We start from the raw sequence: 17,487 nt of genomic DNA, 5'->3' as shown, positions 1-17,487 counted from the left end.
GAACTTGAATTCTATAAGGTAATAGCAGTGCTAAAGTTGCTTCGTGGATGTGGAAATTGGGTATTACGAAAGCAAACGACTAAAAGGGTAAACAGCTTACTTATGATATTACTTAGAAGAGCAGCAGGTGCACATTATTGGGAAGAAACAAAAATGAAAATATTGTTGTTGTTGTTGTCTTCAGTCCTGAGACTGGTTTGATGCAGCTCTCCATGCTACTCTATCCTGAGCAAGCTTCTTCATCTCCCAGTATCTACTGCAACGTACATCCTTCTGAATCTGCTTAGTGTATTCATCTCTTGGTCTCCCTCTACGATTTTTACCTTCCACGCTGCCCTCCAATGCTAAATTTCTGATTCCTTGATGCTTCAAAACATGTCCTACCAACCGATCTCTTCTTCTAGTCAAGTTGTGCCACAAACTTCTCTCCTCCCCAATCCTATTCAATACCTCCTCATTAGTTACGTGGTCTATCCACCTTATCTTCAGTATTCTTCTGTAGCACCACATTTCGAAAGCTTCTATTCTCTTCTTGTCCAAACCAGTTATCGTCCATGTTTCACTTCCATACATGGCTACACTCCAAACAAATACTTTCAGAAACGACTTCCTGATACATTAATCTATATTCGATGTTAACAAATTTCTCTTCTTCAGAAACGCTTTCCTTGCCATTGCCAGTCTACATTTTATATCCTCTCTACTTCGACCATCATCAGTTATTTTACTTCCTAAATAGCAAAACTCCTTTACTACTTTAAGTGTCTCATTTCCTAATCTAATTCTCTCAGCATCACCCGATTTAATTTGACTACATTCCATTATCCTCGTTTTGCTTTTGTTGATGTTCATCTTATATCCTCCTTTCAAGACGCTGTCCATTCCGTTCAACTGCTCTTCCAGGTCCTTTGCTGTCTCTGACAGAATTACAATGTCATCGGCGAACCTCAAAGTTTTTACTTCTTCTCCATGAATTTTAATATCTACTCCGAATTTTTCTTTTGTTTCCTTTACTGCTTGCTCAATATACAGATTGAATAACATCGGGGAGAGGCTACAACCCTATCTCACTCCTTTCCCAACCACTGCTTCCTTTTCATGCCCCTCGACCTTTATGACTGCCATCTGGTTTCTGTACAAATTGTAAATAGCCTTTCGCTCCCTGTATTTTACCCCTGCCACCTTTAGAATTTGAAAGAGAGTATTCCAGTCAACATTGTCAAAAGCTTTCTCTAAGTCTACAAATGCTAGAAACGTAGGTTTGCCTTTTCTTAATCTTTCTTCTAAGATAAGTCGTAAGGTCAGTATTGCCTCACGTGTTCCAACATTTCTACGGAATCCAAACTGATCCTCCCCGAGGTCCGCATCTACCAGTTTTTCCATTCGTCTGTAAAGAATTCGCGTTAGTATTTTGCAGCTGTGACTTATTAAACTGATAGTTCGGTAATTTTCACATCTGTCAGCACCTGCTTTCTTTGGGATTGGAATTATTATATTCTTCTTGAAGTCTGAGGGTATTTCGCCTGTCTCATACATCTTGCTCACCAGCTGGTAGAGTTTTGTCATGACTGGCTCTCCCAAGGCCGTCAGTAGTTCTAATGGAATGTTGTCTACTCCGGGGGCCTTGTTTCGATTCAGCTCTTTCAGTACTCTGTCAAACTCTTCACGCAGTATCATATCTCCCATTTCGTCTTCATCTACATCCTCTTCCATTTCCATAATATTGTCCTCAAGTACATCACCCTTGTATAAACCTTCTATATACTCCTTCCACCTTTCTGCCTTCCCTTCTTTGCCTGGAACTGGGTTGCCATCTGAGCTCTTGATATTCATACACATGGTTCTCTTCTCTCCAAAGGTCTCTCTAATTTTCCTGTAGGCAGTATCTATCTTACCCCTGGTGAGATAAGCTTCTACATCCTTACATTTGTCATCTAGCCATCCCTGCTTAGCCATTTTGCACTTCCTGTCGATCTCATTTTTGAGACGTTTGTATTCCTTTTTGCCTGCTTCATTTACTGCATTTTTATATTTTCTCCTTTCATCAATTAAATTGAATATTTCTTCTGTTACCCAATGATTTCTAGCAGCCCTCGTCTTTTTACCTACTTTATCCTCTGCTGCCTTCACTACTTCATCCTTCAGAGCTACCCATTCTTCTTCTACTGTATTTCTTTCCCCTATTCCTGTCAATTGTTCCCTCATGCTCTCCCTGAAATTCTGTACAACCTCTGGTTTAGTCAGTTTATCCAGGTCCCATCTCCTTAAATTCCCAACTTTTTGCAGTTTCTTCAGTTTTAATCTACAGGTCATAACCAATAAGTTGTGGTCAGAGTCCACATCTGCCCCTGGAAATGTCTTACAACTTAAAACCTGGTTCCTAAATCTCTGTCTTACCATTATATAATCTATCTGATACCTTTTAGTATCTCCAGGATTCTTCCATGTATACAACCTTCTTTTATGATTCTTGAACCAAGTGTTAGCTATGATTAAGTTATGCTCTGTGCAAAATTCTACTAGGCGGCTTCCTCTTTCATTACTTAGCCCCAATCCATATTCACCTACTATGTTTCCTTCTCTCCCTTTTCCTACACTCGAATTCCAGTCACCCATGACTATTAAATTTTTGTCTCCCTTCACTATCTGAATAATTTCTTTTATTTCATCATACATTTCTTCAGTTTCTTCGTCATCTGCAGAGCTAGTTGGCATATAAACTTGTACTACTGTAGTAGGCGTAGGCTTCGTATCTATCTTGGCCACAATAATGCGTTCACTATGCTGTTTGTAGTAGCTTATCCGCATTCCTATTTTCCTATTCATTATTAAACCTACTCCTGCATTACCCCTGTTTGATTTTGTGTTTATAACCCTGCAGTCACCTGACCAGAAGTCTTGTTCCTCCTGCCACCGAACTTCACTAATTCCCACTATATCTAACTTTAACCTATCCATTTCCCTTTTTAAATTTTCTAACCTACCTGCCCGATTAAGGGATCTGACATTCCACGCTCCGATCCGTAGAACGCCAGTTTTCTTTCTCCTGATAACGACAGCCTCTTGAGTAGTCCCCGCCCGGAGATCCGAATGGGGGGACTATTTTACCTCCAGAATATTTTACCCAAGAGGACTCAATCATCATTTAATCATACAGTAAAGCTGCATGTCCTCGGGAAAAATTACGGCTGTAGTTTCCCCTTGATTTCAGCCGTTCGCAGTACCAGCACAGCAAGGCCGTTTTGGTTAATGTTGCAAGGCCAGATCAGTCGATCATCCAGACTGTTGCCCCTGCAACTACTGAAAAGGCTGCTGCCCCTCTTCAGGAACCACACGTTTGTCTGGGCTATCAACAGATAACCCTCCGTTGTGGTTGCACCTACGGTACGGCCATCTGTATCGCTGAGGCACGCAAGCCTCCCCACCAACGGCAAGATCCATGGTTCATGGGGGAGGGATGAAAATATTAAGCATACCGTATTGACCTTGGGTGGAGAATAATGAAATAGAGAAATAAACAGGCTGAAAAGATACGTGAAGTAACGGACACCCTTATTAAAACACGATTTAAATTAAGATTGCGCAATTCATGTTACACAGAGGAAGCAGCGTTTTTTGTTTTTTGAGCGAAATACATAGTACGTAAGTAAGTTTTTATTTCATACTTCATAACATAAAGTGCCAATTGATAGGACACATTCGTCAATCGTTAGAAACAATGCGTTATGTAATCAACATCTTATAAAAAGGAAGAAAAATTCAAAAGATTGATCGCCGCCAGTTCCTGCACGAAACCAACATGCAGTGTGAGTGAGGAGAAATTTCGAGTTACTGGACCGTTTAAGTTATTGTCGCGTATTTTGTAATAGATTGGTAAAACAGTGGCCCGTGGGGGGATCGAACCCACGACCTTCGCGTTATTAGCACGACGCTCTAACCAACTGAGCTAACGGGCCCCACCTGTTTAGAAAGCTGTAGTACGTTTAAACAGAATCTGACCGCTACTTTGTCAGAGATAAAATAACATTTTAAACACAATTGCGAAGCATTGCTGCACCAAAGGTAGGGGAATCCTTTCCTTGATGTGACTGCGGCGAAGACGTGGACACAGTACATCACATAACATCTGACTGTTTCCTCGGTGCATGCCGGACAGTGGAGGCCTTCACAGTTTATCTGACTGGATTCCAAACATAGGCTTATGAATGTAAACTCATTATGAACTAGAGAGTGTGTTTATCTATGTTAAAGTGTATATATTTGTTGTAAACAGTTATGTAGTACTTTCACCTCTCTTTATAAGGTCGATAAATAAATAGTGTTAAAAGCTCCAAAAACAAAAGTAACACGTATTTGTTACTGTTTAATTCAGGATGACTTTTCCAAGGCGTTTAATCCAGAATTGCTATTTATCTTCTTCGTCTGTTATCAGTGACGACCGCATAATTTGCTGACGGGAAGACCGTGCAGAAAATATCCACAAATATCTGGGCAACCTCAGCAGCCATGTGTGTAACATCTTATCTTCTGCTGCTACCACAGGTTTTAATCTTCAGCGATAGTCGATAGATCAAGTTCTTAACTAAGTAGATGAGTTCGTGTGGTTTCCGGCCTTATGTCAGCTTTCTTCTAGTTGTCTCTTAGCGAGGCTTCTATAATGCATGCAAAACCGAATATATCACCAAAGTTTCGATCTTTTTAAATGAAATAATTTCATTTTGTGTTCTGGTTAGTTGTTGTGAGAACGACATTGGTCGTCTATCTTATTGCAGAAGTGAAACAGCAGTCAAAGCGGTGGACAGAACTCGGTTCATGCCCGCCAAAATTGCGCAGTCCATATCATCTGCGGTAGAGGAGGTGTTTTCTCGGGTAGAAACTGCATTCTCTTAGGATATTACCTTGTAAAGGCAATAACTAGGTAAAGCTTCGTCAGGATTCACGATCACTGGGCGAAAAATAAAACATGGAAATTGGTCTGCATTGGAAACGAAAGGATATCATGTTTTGTCAGAATAATAAACATGCCCACAAAGGTGTTTTGCCAATGGGGAAAACTAGTCCAATAAATCTAAAACTACCATTTTCCATCTCTAATACTGACAATACCCTTTCGACATATTTCATATTGTTTTATGTAACCCGTACATATTTAAACGATGTGAATTACTCCAGATGTTCGCCACCAATCTTCTAATCAGATATTATCGGTGTATCTATCCCTGTTATATACATTATCTTCCACTTATACACACTTAAGACTTGCCTTTCGTTACATCAAGTGGAAACCACGTAAAAGCTTGCAGCACTTCCTAACGATCGTATAACAACGATATTTTCCCGTAACATCAGCATCGTCAGTTAACACGTCTGTAGTCATGTTGCTCTTGATAAATGGTTTGTACACACTGAGAACATTAGTGGTCCTGTCATTCTCAGTACAGTATAAAGTACTGGGTTTTGTTAGCTAAAATTCTTTGAATCGATTACGTGTATGCGACGACATTATGCATGGCTGTATCTTGTTATTCGTCGACAGTGTGGTATATTTTTCGGAAACCTAATGAGACAGCATGTACCTTTTCACATGTTTGCATGACGTCATGTAATAAAGCAACTTGTGTTTCACACTAGTGGTCCTGAACTCCCGCTGCTTACAGTTTCCAATACTCTGTACGATCGTGCAAGGTATTTTAGCGATATGAATGTGGCGACCTGAAGAAGACTGAAGGAAGAAATATGTTCCAACTAACAGAATCTTCGGTAAATGTCAGTACGAATATCTCTAGCCTTGAACGAATTATTCACTCTGCAGCGGAGTGTGCGCTGATTTGAAATTTCCACGTTGATTAAAACAATGTGCCGGACCTGGATGAACCCGAAGCCTTTCGCCTGCAGGTGCTCTCTAGCACGTGTGCTACCCAAACACGTCTCAGTACCGGTCTTCACAGTTGCACATAAAAGGCAGAGGTCCTGGGTTTGACTCCTGGTCCGACGCACAGTTTTAAGCTACCAGGAATTTAATTTCTAATCCCGCCTAAAAGAGTTAATAGATGACTTGTTTTACAAAAGTCGGTGCAGTGCATCAGAAGAAAAATTTAAGTACGTCTTACCAGGAAACATCACCAACTTGAAATCACGTTTTATGAAGATAGAAGAACACTTTCAAGACAACCCCATCAATCGATCCCGCCCGAAAATTTGTATGCAGTTATGACCTTATGGATGTACAGCTTTTAAACGTTCGCGCTCCCACTACAGCCGCCTTATGTCTGAGCCCGAAGCACTGTACAGGAGAACCCTTCCACTCACGTGATGTCGAAGGCGAGGGCAGAGGAGGTGGGGAAGGTGCCACGTCTGTCCAACGTATATCAAAATCTTATTTGAGAAACGGATGTTGATCTATGCGAAAAGTAAGTGAATAATATGATAACGTAATATGTCTGCCTTACGAACACAGACGTTCAATATTACTCATATTTTAACAATAATCCCACAATACACGCTTCAACATTAAAATGGATACACCTAAGCAACTGAAGAATTTACTGATTTTCGGTTTACAGTTTAACCATTCCCATAACGTTGAACAACCGCGCAGCTGCTGCAGATTTACGTCCGTAAACAGTGTTAGTTGTACAATAAAAAAATGGACAACATCGATGATGATAATTGAGCAGCGCAACGCTATTTCTGTAATGACACATACATTTGTTTTATTTGTTTATACTGTATACGTGAACCACACCATAAAAATCATGACTTCTGATTACGTCACAAACTTGTAGCCGACGTCCTTCATCTTACATAGCCCAAAACATTTGGTTCACTGCAATTATACCTCCGTGGCTCACCGTCGTGACACTGCCCTGTGATGTCACTCTTAGAAACACGTTCTCAGTTTCGACCATTGGGCATATCTATCGACTTTTTTTTAGTCGGATCCCAAATAATGTCTGGTGTTTTGATTGTGTGGAGACGTAGTTGTTTAATCGGAAATGACAGCTTGAGTGAGTACTTACTGGTGTGCTAATCCATCCCATCGTAAGCTGAAATTTAAAAAAAAATCACCTTTCATTCGTAAGTGCAGCCATTAAAGCAATATTTTCCTTTGTACGTATGAATAGTGCTTGGTGCTGTTTACGATTAGTGTTTCCTGTATTTTTCATTGCCTTCCAAATCAGAAACGCCTATACATTCGAGCGTCTTTTTCTTAAAAGTCTCGTCCGCTCACAAGACGTGCGACGTGGCCGCCTTTATAAATACTCTGGCTAGAAGAGCCGGAGATAGCGGTCGTGGTGTGTGTGTGTGTGTGTGTGTGTGTGTGTGTGTGTGTGTGTGTGTGTGTGTGTGTATGACGCGCGCGCGCCGCTTGTTTCTTTTCTGAAGAACGCTTTGGCCGTATACTTACGTGAGCGACCTTTTCGTCTTGCCTCCCTGGCTGCCGCTCGACGTGTGATTAGCAATCCATCCGCTCCACAGTATAGCTATTCCCGCATGAAGTTTGTCTTAAATAATGAACTACCCTTTAACAGGAAGATAATTACAACGCCAGGAGAAAACAATGACATTCATTACGCCGCATTGGAGTTGTCTGTAGCACAAACAGTGTTTTTTCACACAGCTGCAACCAAAACTTTCCACGAGTTAGCAAATTATATGAAATGCCTGACACAGTGCAAAGTAAAATTTGGAACTAAACTGAAACCGTTTCTCTTTGACAACTCCTCCTGTTATGCGGAAGACTATCTATTATTGTTGTATGTAATTGGTGATGGGTAGGAAAATACTGACTGATATCTGTCGTCTAAATAAAAAATAAAGAAACTTATTGTGATCAGTGTGGAGAAATATTTCCAAAAAAATATTGATGATCATATAAAATTACTCGGTTCACAAAATTAAGATTTGTCGTGCAAATGGTACATGGACCATGCAACTAACTAACCGACTAACCGACTCTTGACATATTACAAAGCATGGTATAGACTTACATACTTTGAAAACCTCAAAATGAAATTCAAAAGTAAAATGAAGCAGATGATCAAAGTAGACGTACATTCCAATCGTGTTTCGTTATTCCTGAAAAAGTGACCGGGCTACTGGCGAGAAATATTCTGGCAAAAGAAATAAATTGGCTATTGTTGGAAAGGCAGGCCTATATGTTACATAGGTCAGCCTAATATTATTAAAAAAAAACGTACATGCATCATAAAGCAAAATGTCCATTGTGCGACGAATAAGCGTTTGAGACGTTTCATTAAATCGCATTTATAGTATTATACAGCTTTCTTACTCCGTAAATCGCTGGTATCGGTCACACATTGAATGACACAACATAGGTAAGATTTCAAAGTGAGGAGACATGTAAACTACAGTGAGACTAATGCACTGACAGTCTAAAAAAACATACTCTATCTTTATGGAGGTTTATTTCTATGCAGTTTATTTGTTTGATATTTAAGTAATAGTTTACTTTGGTAGACACATACAAGGTATAATAGCATGAATTGTTTCCTTCTTTATTGCATACGTTTATGATTCAAATAGTTCAAATGACTCTAAGCACTATGGGACTTAACATCTGTGGTCATGAGTCCCCTAGACTTAGAACTACTTAAACCTAACTAACCTGAGGACATCACACACACACGTGCCCGAGGCAGGATTCGAACCTGCAACCGTGGCAGCAGCGCGGTTCCGCCCCGAAGCGCCTAGAATTTTTTGCAATCGTGAACATTAAAATGATGTGCATACGAATTGAAAGCTGGAAACAGTAGCAGTAAGAAAACAAGCACTGGTTTCGAAGTTCCAGCTTCATTTTCTATCGATACAAGCACAGTAAAAGTAGAATTACATGCATTACGAAAGCACCCTTTTCAAGTCGTTTCCTTCCCTAGTTGGTTACTCTAAAAATATCAGCAAAGAACAAGTTACATGAACGAGGCCTAATGTGTCGCATTGCTAAAAGAACTACACGTATTCAAGAAGAGAAAAACATTCGAAATTGCCTTCCTGACATTATATTATTCATGTAAGCAATCTAATTTTTAGTGTTTAAAACAGCTGTAGCGTTCACACGACAGAAATAATGAAGAAGAAGAAGAAGAAGAAGCAATGGTCAACAATAGTCTTCTGATGTCCTAAATGAGATAACGGCATTCTCCGCCCACTCCGGTTTCAAAACAACTTGCAGCCTAAGTCTGTAGGGGCGTCTACCTCCTTTCTTTCCCTCCGTGATAAAAATGTTGAAAGCCGAGAGATATCTGGCACAAACCACATGTTAGAAACCGCCGACGGTGACACAATGAACAAAGCATGGTACCAACGTCAAAATTGTAATGCGTAAACCTCTTACTGCAATGCACAGTTCAGTACTTCGCGCATGTGCGTTAAGCGATTGCAGTTGGGCGAGGCGAGTACCAGACAACCGGTTGGCGCGCATGTTTAAAAGCGGAACGCTCAAGTCGTATCTGCGTAAAATTTATATTATGGCCCAGATTTTCACACACAATCGATTACTTGGGATGATATCTTACAACAGTGCCGGCAGGGGTGGCCGAGTGGATCTAGGCGCTACAGTCTGGAACCGCGCCACAGCTACGGTCGCAGGTTCGAATCCTACCTCGGGCATAGATGTGTGTGATATCCTTAGGTTAGTTGGGTTTAAATAGTTCTAAGTTTCAGGGGACTGATGACCACAGCAGTTAAGTCCCATAGTGTTCAGAGCCATTTGAACATTACAACAGTGCTTTTTTTCTTCTTAAAATATGACGTTAAGTGGGTGATGTTTTCATTGTTAGTAGAGGCGATGACATCTGTAAATGCAGTAGGTCTATATAAGGAAGAAAGTGAGTATCAGAGAGGAATCAATTGGTCTCTTTAGAATTTCAGATCGAAATACTAAGACACCTATGCTTTCAATAAATACTTCAAATTTTTGCTAGGTGCAAACGGGTAAGTAGACGATTTCATGTCATTCTCCGTCTTAACTGTAGTTCTAAATGGTTCGCTGTCATAACGGAACGGTAGGTTGCTTTACGTCTGGAACAATGCACTAGCCGCGCCTCCAGGGTTCATCCCTGGTGTTATGCTGCGAGGACTGAAATGATATTAAATCTTATAATTTCCATTGAAGACTGTCTGTCCAGTAACATTAAATATAGTCACATATAAATTTTATGTGTGAAATTGCTGTTACGTAGTGCTGTTATCGAATAAAAGACAATGTCGCTCCGATATCGATTAATTGTGCATTAACGACATTCTTTCATCATACGTGATACCATAATGCTATCAACGATTGTCCCCGGTTTAAAGTGGTTCTAATGCTTGAGGATTACACATCCTGAAGAAATATTAAAACTCTCTCCTGGCCCGAAATGCTATGCTAGCTTTGGTTTATCGGAAAGTATTCGTTAAATAAGCCAAAATATTATTGCTATTAATTAATTGGCATCGCTCGATATGAAATTGTGTGGTGAGGCTTACAGTCCCTGCTGCTTATTCTACTTACTTTATTATTTTTCAGAATCTATATAATAGGTGTAGTGGATAACCAAGGGCAGTTACGTAATTTCAGTTGTCCGCCGTCGCGAAGGGAATACGGTGTGAAAGTTTGATGGACGGAGGAGAGTGTGATAGTGAACGTAAGTTGAGTCATTTGAGAAACATTTAACTTGATATTGCGCCCAATAGAACAAACAGGACGTAAAAGAAATAACTCTTATCTATGAGAAGAACGACAGTTGTATGCAGGCGAAGTCTGGTATCTTAAGTATTAATAACTGTAATGTTATCACTAACAAATGTAGCCCGGCTAGCTCAGTCGGTAGAGCATGAGACTCTTAATCTCAGGGTCGTGGGTTCGAGCCCCACGTTGGGCGTAAAATTTTAACCTCGCGAAGAAAAATTTGTCGCAATGCCTCTACTAGAAAGGTATGGGTCGGAATAAGGTCTGCTGAGAAAACCAAAGTCCATTTTCATTTCACGCAATGCTCTTGAGGCAGACTGCCAACTATCGCCCGTTGATCTCTGCTGTGGAGAGGATGACTCAGGGGAGAAAGTGAAAGGCAGTTTGGGAGCTACTACATTTACTGGGAACGCAAATTAACATCTGTAAACTTTTATATTCCAATAAAAGCCGCTCAATAGTGCCATATCTGCTTCTGTTATTGACTTTTCCGATGTACTGTTAGCATGCTGACGATAAGACGTTCAAATGGTTCAAATGGCTCTGAGCACTATGGGACTCAACTGCTGTGGTCATTATTCCAGAAATAAGAATCAGAAAGCACATGCACGCGATGATGTACTGAGATGAACATTAGAAAATGTGTAGAAGGGTTTATTCTTTCAGTAAAAGTAGAAAGAGAAGAGATTGGCTGAGAACAGTTTTGGAGCAACTTTAAGCGAGTAGACAAACTGTAAACACAGGGTGTTTCAAAAAAGAATATACATATTACAAAGTACTATATTGTCGAAACTGTCAGTTAGTGCACCACGGCTTAGTTGTTGGACGAACGAGTACAGGGTGTAATTTGTTTTCATTGCCGCTAGATGTCGTTTGTCTTCTGTTTGCTTGGTTCTCGGCACATATTGCAAAATAATGGTTCAAATGGCTGTAAGCACTATGGGACTTAACTACTCTGGTCATCAGTCCCCTAGAACTTAGAACTACTTAAACCTAACTAACCTAAGGACATCACACACATCCATGCCCGAGGCAGGATTCGAACCTGCGACCGTAGCAGTCGCGCGCTTCCGGACTGCGCGCCTAGAACCGCTAGACCACCGCGGCCAGCACATATTGCAAACTGGCTACTCCGCGGCAGAAATCATTTGATGTTCTCGAGTTTGCGAAGTGTACTTCAGTAATTACAGTGCGAAGACGTTTCCGGTTGACGTACCAAACTGGTTCTCCGGATGGATGGAACTTTCGCAGATGATTTAGACAGTTTCCATACACAGCATGTGCATAGGAAGGAAATGGAAACACCGTTAACGGTCAGCAGTATATTACTACGTTACAAAACTGTTTGTTTCCGAGGCAGAACGAGGACAACTTCATTTAAAAGCAAGACGGAGCATCCTCTCACCGGAGTCCCCTAGTGCGCGATTGTCTGAATGGATTTCTTCCAAGCCGTTGGACTGCTCGTCAAACGACCGGCGACTTAGTACTTCCTCAGTTGGCAGTCACCGGATTTGACGCGCTGTGACTTCTTCCAGTTTAGATTCATGAAGGACAACGCTTGTGCAACAGCACTACCACAGAACGTAGAAGACTTGAAGAACCGAATCTGTACTACCGAAACATCAGAGTCGTTGGACGTGCTTACGCGAATGTGGTTGGTTGGTTGATTTGGGGAAAGGGACCAAAGAGCAACGTCATCGGCCCCTTGGGATTAAGGAAGGACGGAGAAGAAAGTCTGCCGTGCCCTGTCAACGGAACCATTCCGGCATATGCTTGAAGCGGTTTTAGGGAGGTAACGGAAAACGTAAATTAGGATGGCCGGACGCGGTTTTGAAGCGTCGTCCAGTGTGCTAACCACTGCGCCACCTCGCTCGGTTTACCCGAATGTGGAAGGAATCCGAGTATCGATGTGGTATTATTCCTGTCGCCTGTGGAGGACATATTGAACGTTGATAATCTAAACTCGAAAGATTTCTAAATTTATCTTCCAAGTTTCATAGTTGTATGTCGTACCTTTTAATAAATATTTGCGTCCGAAATAGTACATTCTTTTTGAAACAACGTACATATTTTGAGAAATCGCTTTGAGCAAATCAAACTGTCTTGCTTTCTTCGATTTACCCATACATGTTAAATCTTCATCAACTGGTTGCCGTTAAAGATACTTAACAGCACATGTGACTGTTCATGTTTCATCTGTTTTCGGCAATACAACTGGTAGTGCACCATACTTAGTCATCTGCGATTTTGCTATTGATGACAGTGGTTTCCACGTTACCACAACTCCATAAAGCAACACGCACAGTTTCAGTGTTTACGATACATGCACATTCTGCAGAGACAGATGAACTGCTTTCGTAGAACGATCTGATTTTTTCCTGGTCATGATGGGTATATTTTCTCAAGGATGGTCAATCGAATTTCATAGCGATTTTTCTGAATTCCATTCATTAAAAGATGTGGAGGGTAACAAACACAGAAATGCTGTCTGAGCACAGATCACATAGTTCATCGATAATACTAAAATCTGCCGGTTTCGGAGACTTGACAAGATGTCTCATATCATGCCCTGTTCACCCTGCTGACCTAGAGCTTTATGACTGGGAGCATGACCTTGGAAGATGAAATCACCACCTGGAAAAAACTACTATGCCCGTGAAGCAGCGTTCTCAGTTGAAATGTTTTCCTTTCAGCGAGGCCATAGAACGCACTTAATACCGTGACATGGACTCAGACCATTACTTGAAGCTCTCTCGAAAACTGTAAGCCCCCAACTATCTATAAGAACTTTTTTAAGGTATTATTTTTCTTCTACGTAATATGTGAAGATAACGTTTGGTGAAATTTTATTTCACTGTACTAAACACTAACAGATGCTGTGCATCTTGATTTTTAAATCATTCTCTGGGGATAACATAATAAAGGCACTAGAAGAATACCTCCCACAGTTGACTCTTACTAATCATAGCACAGAAAAAAAGTGTCTCCACCGTAAAGTTGAAATAAAATGTTTGGCTACTACCGACTTAGGCCGCGTAATATTGGAACTGACTGTGTAACCAAGATGATTGTCCCGTTGTTTTCGATAAGTGAGAAAAATAAACGAATGACTGTTTCAGATTTTTATCATAGCTTGCATTATTAGGAACAAAAACAGATACCTGCCGTTGCATGTGGTGCTAACTTGTGCAGAAAGTCTCGAAAATGATTATAACTTATTACAGCATAGGATAAAAAAGTAAGCTGCGGTAGCGTTCTCCCTTCCTACGCCCGGGTTCGATTCTCGGCGGGGTCAGGGATTTCCTCAGCCTCGTGATGACTGGATGTGTGCTGTCCTTAGATTAGTTACGTTTAAGTAGTTCTAAGTTCTAGGGGACTGATGACCATAGATGTTAAGTCCCATAGTGCTCAGAGCCATTTGAACCAAAAAAGTAAGCTGTTAGAAAGAATCGGCCGTATATTGCGAAAACACGACGTAAAGGCTAATTACAAACCGACCATGAGTATCGAAGTGTGCCTCAGATCGGAAAAGGTCAACAGGGGTCCAAACGCAAGGTCGGAAACATATGGCAAATCATGTACATGTAGAAAAGTCTGTATTGCACTGATTGGACGATCCACAGTAGTAGAATCATCGAACGTAAATGTTATTGCAGGTTGGGAGAGGTGGAGAAATCGATTGTGATGGATCACGCGCTCTTTAAGACCGAACACATGACAAAATTCGCCGAGAAGCAGGTTCTCCCTGTGGAGGAAAGCTACCACGCATGTTTGTTCAGAGAAGCCATAGAAAGTCACAAACGTTGCAATAGTTCTAACAAGGAGAAGGAAGTCTGTAGGTCAACGGATTCTGGACTCCCGTGCTGCAGTGTACGACCATGCAGGTAGCAAGGTGAAAACCACAGCCATAATGACCAGGAAAAAGCGCGAAATCTGGCTCCACATTTCACTCTGGTGAGACTCCGCATCAGTTTCTCTCCCACTTCTTCAAACGATTTTCCTTGTGCGGCCACTGCACTATCGGCATATATAAACCGTCTCGTCTCAGCGCTTATAGGCTTGTCGTTTGTACAGATGTTATATAAAATTGGTGACAGGACCCTGTCTTGGGATAGGCCATTCTTTTGCCTTCTCCAGCGGCTATGCCTCTTTTGTAGCATCACATTGAAACGTCTATTTTGAAGGAAACAGTCCATTAATTTTGTCATTGGAAGTCGTCAGCCATGTTACAAAATTTAACGAACAGCTGTTGGTGGTTGACAGTCTTATATGTAGCCAAGAGATGTATAAAAGTAGCTTCATTTATCTGCTTCCGTTAAAAGACTGACTATTTAGCCAGAACATATTATGCCAGAAATAAATCCTGATTACTCTGGTATGAATCTGGTCTCTATTCTGCCATAAATACCTCCAACGTTGATATAAGTAGATCTGTGTATGTAAAATGATGTGTCGAAGCTATTTCGTAAAATTTGTGATTTTTATTAATTTTTTTGTTATTGAATGTGTGATTTGTAACTTTTCCTTGTAAAATTTGTTACCTTTAATTTTTCCTTTTTTTCATTTTGTATTTGTAATTTGAGAACTTTCAGATCTTAGTTTGCCACACGGCAAACAGATAAATGAACACAGGTCACTACAGGCAGAAACGGCAGTTCGCAGTACGACGGCCGTTCTCTGCAGTGGGAAGCCATGGCGACGTACGACCACTTGGTATAGCGTGTAGGAGCTTTCGGAAGTGTAGAGAGCCGCCGGCAAAGTTGATGCAGCTTGTCCCCCCTGGCCCCTGTTGTGAATCATTACGCGATGTCTCACTCCGCACTCAGCGTATTGTAAACACGTGGTAAAGTTCACGGCGCTTCCAGAAACCAGAGCCACGATTCCCGCTATTACTCATCGAACAAGTGGCGATGCGACAGACAACGTGCCTTGGGAGGACATCGCCACGTAAGCAAGGAGTAGACAGTGACGCCTCCTCCAGTTTGTTTTAAGACAGTGTGGCTGACATTAGCAACAAGGCGGAGGTGGTTATCGATGGTAGAGGCATGCGCTCACTGAAATAAGGCCACCCAGCTAATGACTGCTCCTTAACTATCACGAGTAGGTACTGGCGTTTTTAACTGGACGAAGTAAAGATTACTTACTGCACTGATTTTAACAACTAGCATTCCTTTCTGAGCAGAGATTTGGAATTCAAGTTACTCAATAAACCATTATTGCACAAATTTCTGAAACATTGTGGGTGAACGTATAATACATGCGTTGTATCTAGTCAGATACTCGATTGTATATTCTGCACGTCTCCATTGTCACACTGCAGTTTGAAATGAACTAATAGGAAAGACAGTATTTTTCTTCCAACGGCTTCTCATAGTTTGCTAAGACGTTCTTCAAGTAAACTTTTAGTTAACAATAAGTAATATTAACGTGATATAGTTTAGGCGGAATTACTTTATGAACAATTCGCTATCAATTAATAACAACAGTTTGCTGCATTCCTGTTATCTTCTGCCAAGCGTCTCTATTGAAAGCATCCTTCTAGGGAGGGCTGAGTGCTTTGTTATTTCGCAAGTACGGTCTTTCCAAGGACGTTATGGTCTCTCGCGCTTCCTTCTGCTTGGTGGTTTCCATTCAATTTTGTTTAAAATGTAATTAAAATCACTTCGTCCAAGCAAAGTTTTTTAATTTTGATCTAAAGCGTTGCTTAACAGACATGATTAACACATTAAAGCAGTTACAATGTTACACATTTCGCTAACACATAGTGGAATTACTGCTGGGAACTTACCCTCTGTTTCAGTTCAGAAAGTAAAAGTCTCAACAGGGTGCAATGCGCCAATTGAAAATACGAAACAGGGTCGTCGTGCTTGCATTGTCTTAAAACAGTAGTTACCAACTTGGTGTAAAATGAAATTTTCTGAGGGGTAAATACGAAGCAGATGGCTAGTTATTATAAGATCATTACTAAAGTCAGTATTGCGCAAGACTGTAATACTTATTATATAAGCCAGCAACATACACATTTTTTAAGAATTACCTGCATTAATGCGTAATACAAAGTGATGGAGTTTACAGATTATGAAACGAATCCATGAACATCATCTTGCCGTGCAGAGCTTTCAGGAACATTTATTTAGCTATGGGCTCCTTTGTGTAGCGAGGTTGCGATTCCAGTAAGCTCTAGCGATTTGCAGATCATTGAGGATTTGTGGGCGTTGGAGCCGATTGTACGTAAATGTATTGTGTAAAATGGCCGAAGAGACCTGCTACCGTTCTATTGTGTTATTAGACTACAAATCACTAGAACCAGCACCAATCGTAAAAAAATATCTGGCTTTAAGCATCCACCTGGTGATGAATTTCTCACTGAATATTAATGTGCTATTTTTTGTTGTTGTGATAGCTCTTTACATAATCACTGATGAGTAAAGGGCCAGTGAGCCATCTAATGGAACAGTGCTGTCACAATGTGATGGGATTTCGAGAGATTTAGTAGGGGTCCTTAACTTGGTTGGAGGGGTATATATCGCTGTATCGAAGACTGGAAAATACGTGTGATAAGGAGGGTGAGTGATACTCTGACAAAACGTAAGCTGAGAGGTGATATCTTTACTGCTTCTTCAAATCGTTGTGAGCAGACACATTACTCTCTCTCACATACGTCTCATGAGGTGACTGCAGTGCTGATATTAGTGGCTATACCTCAACTGATTGACGAGTTGATTGAGGAAATATATAAAAATATTCATGGAAAGACGAAATAAATGCCTACCGGGGTGTTCGAGCGGTTGTAGGCG

General features: G+C 40.9%; 2 non-coding genes across 2 annotated transcripts; one reads left to right on the top strand and one right to left on the bottom strand.

Moving 5' to 3' along the window:
- Nucleotides 1-3,882: 3,882 nt before the first annotated feature.
- Nucleotides 3,883-3,956, bottom strand: Trnai-aau (transfer RNA isoleucine (anticodon AAU)). The gene has a single exon. It is a non-coding gene; the product is annotated as a tRNA-Ile (tRNA).
- Nucleotides 3,957-10,810: 6,854 nt separating this feature from the next.
- On the top strand, nucleotides 10,811-10,883 carry Trnak-cuu (transfer RNA lysine (anticodon CUU)). The gene has a single exon. It is a non-coding gene; the product is annotated as a tRNA-Lys (tRNA).
- Nucleotides 10,884-17,487: the final 6,604 nt, after the last annotated feature.

This window comes from Schistocerca gregaria, chromosome 8, assembly GCF_023897955.1.
Source record: "Schistocerca gregaria isolate iqSchGreg1 chromosome 8, iqSchGreg1.2, whole genome shotgun sequence".
In the NCBI taxonomy this organism is placed as follows: domain Eukaryota; kingdom Metazoa; phylum Arthropoda; class Insecta; order Orthoptera; family Acrididae; genus Schistocerca; species Schistocerca gregaria.
The sequence above is the reverse complement of the archived record's forward strand: the minus strand, read 5'-3'. Positions and strand labels throughout refer to the sequence as shown.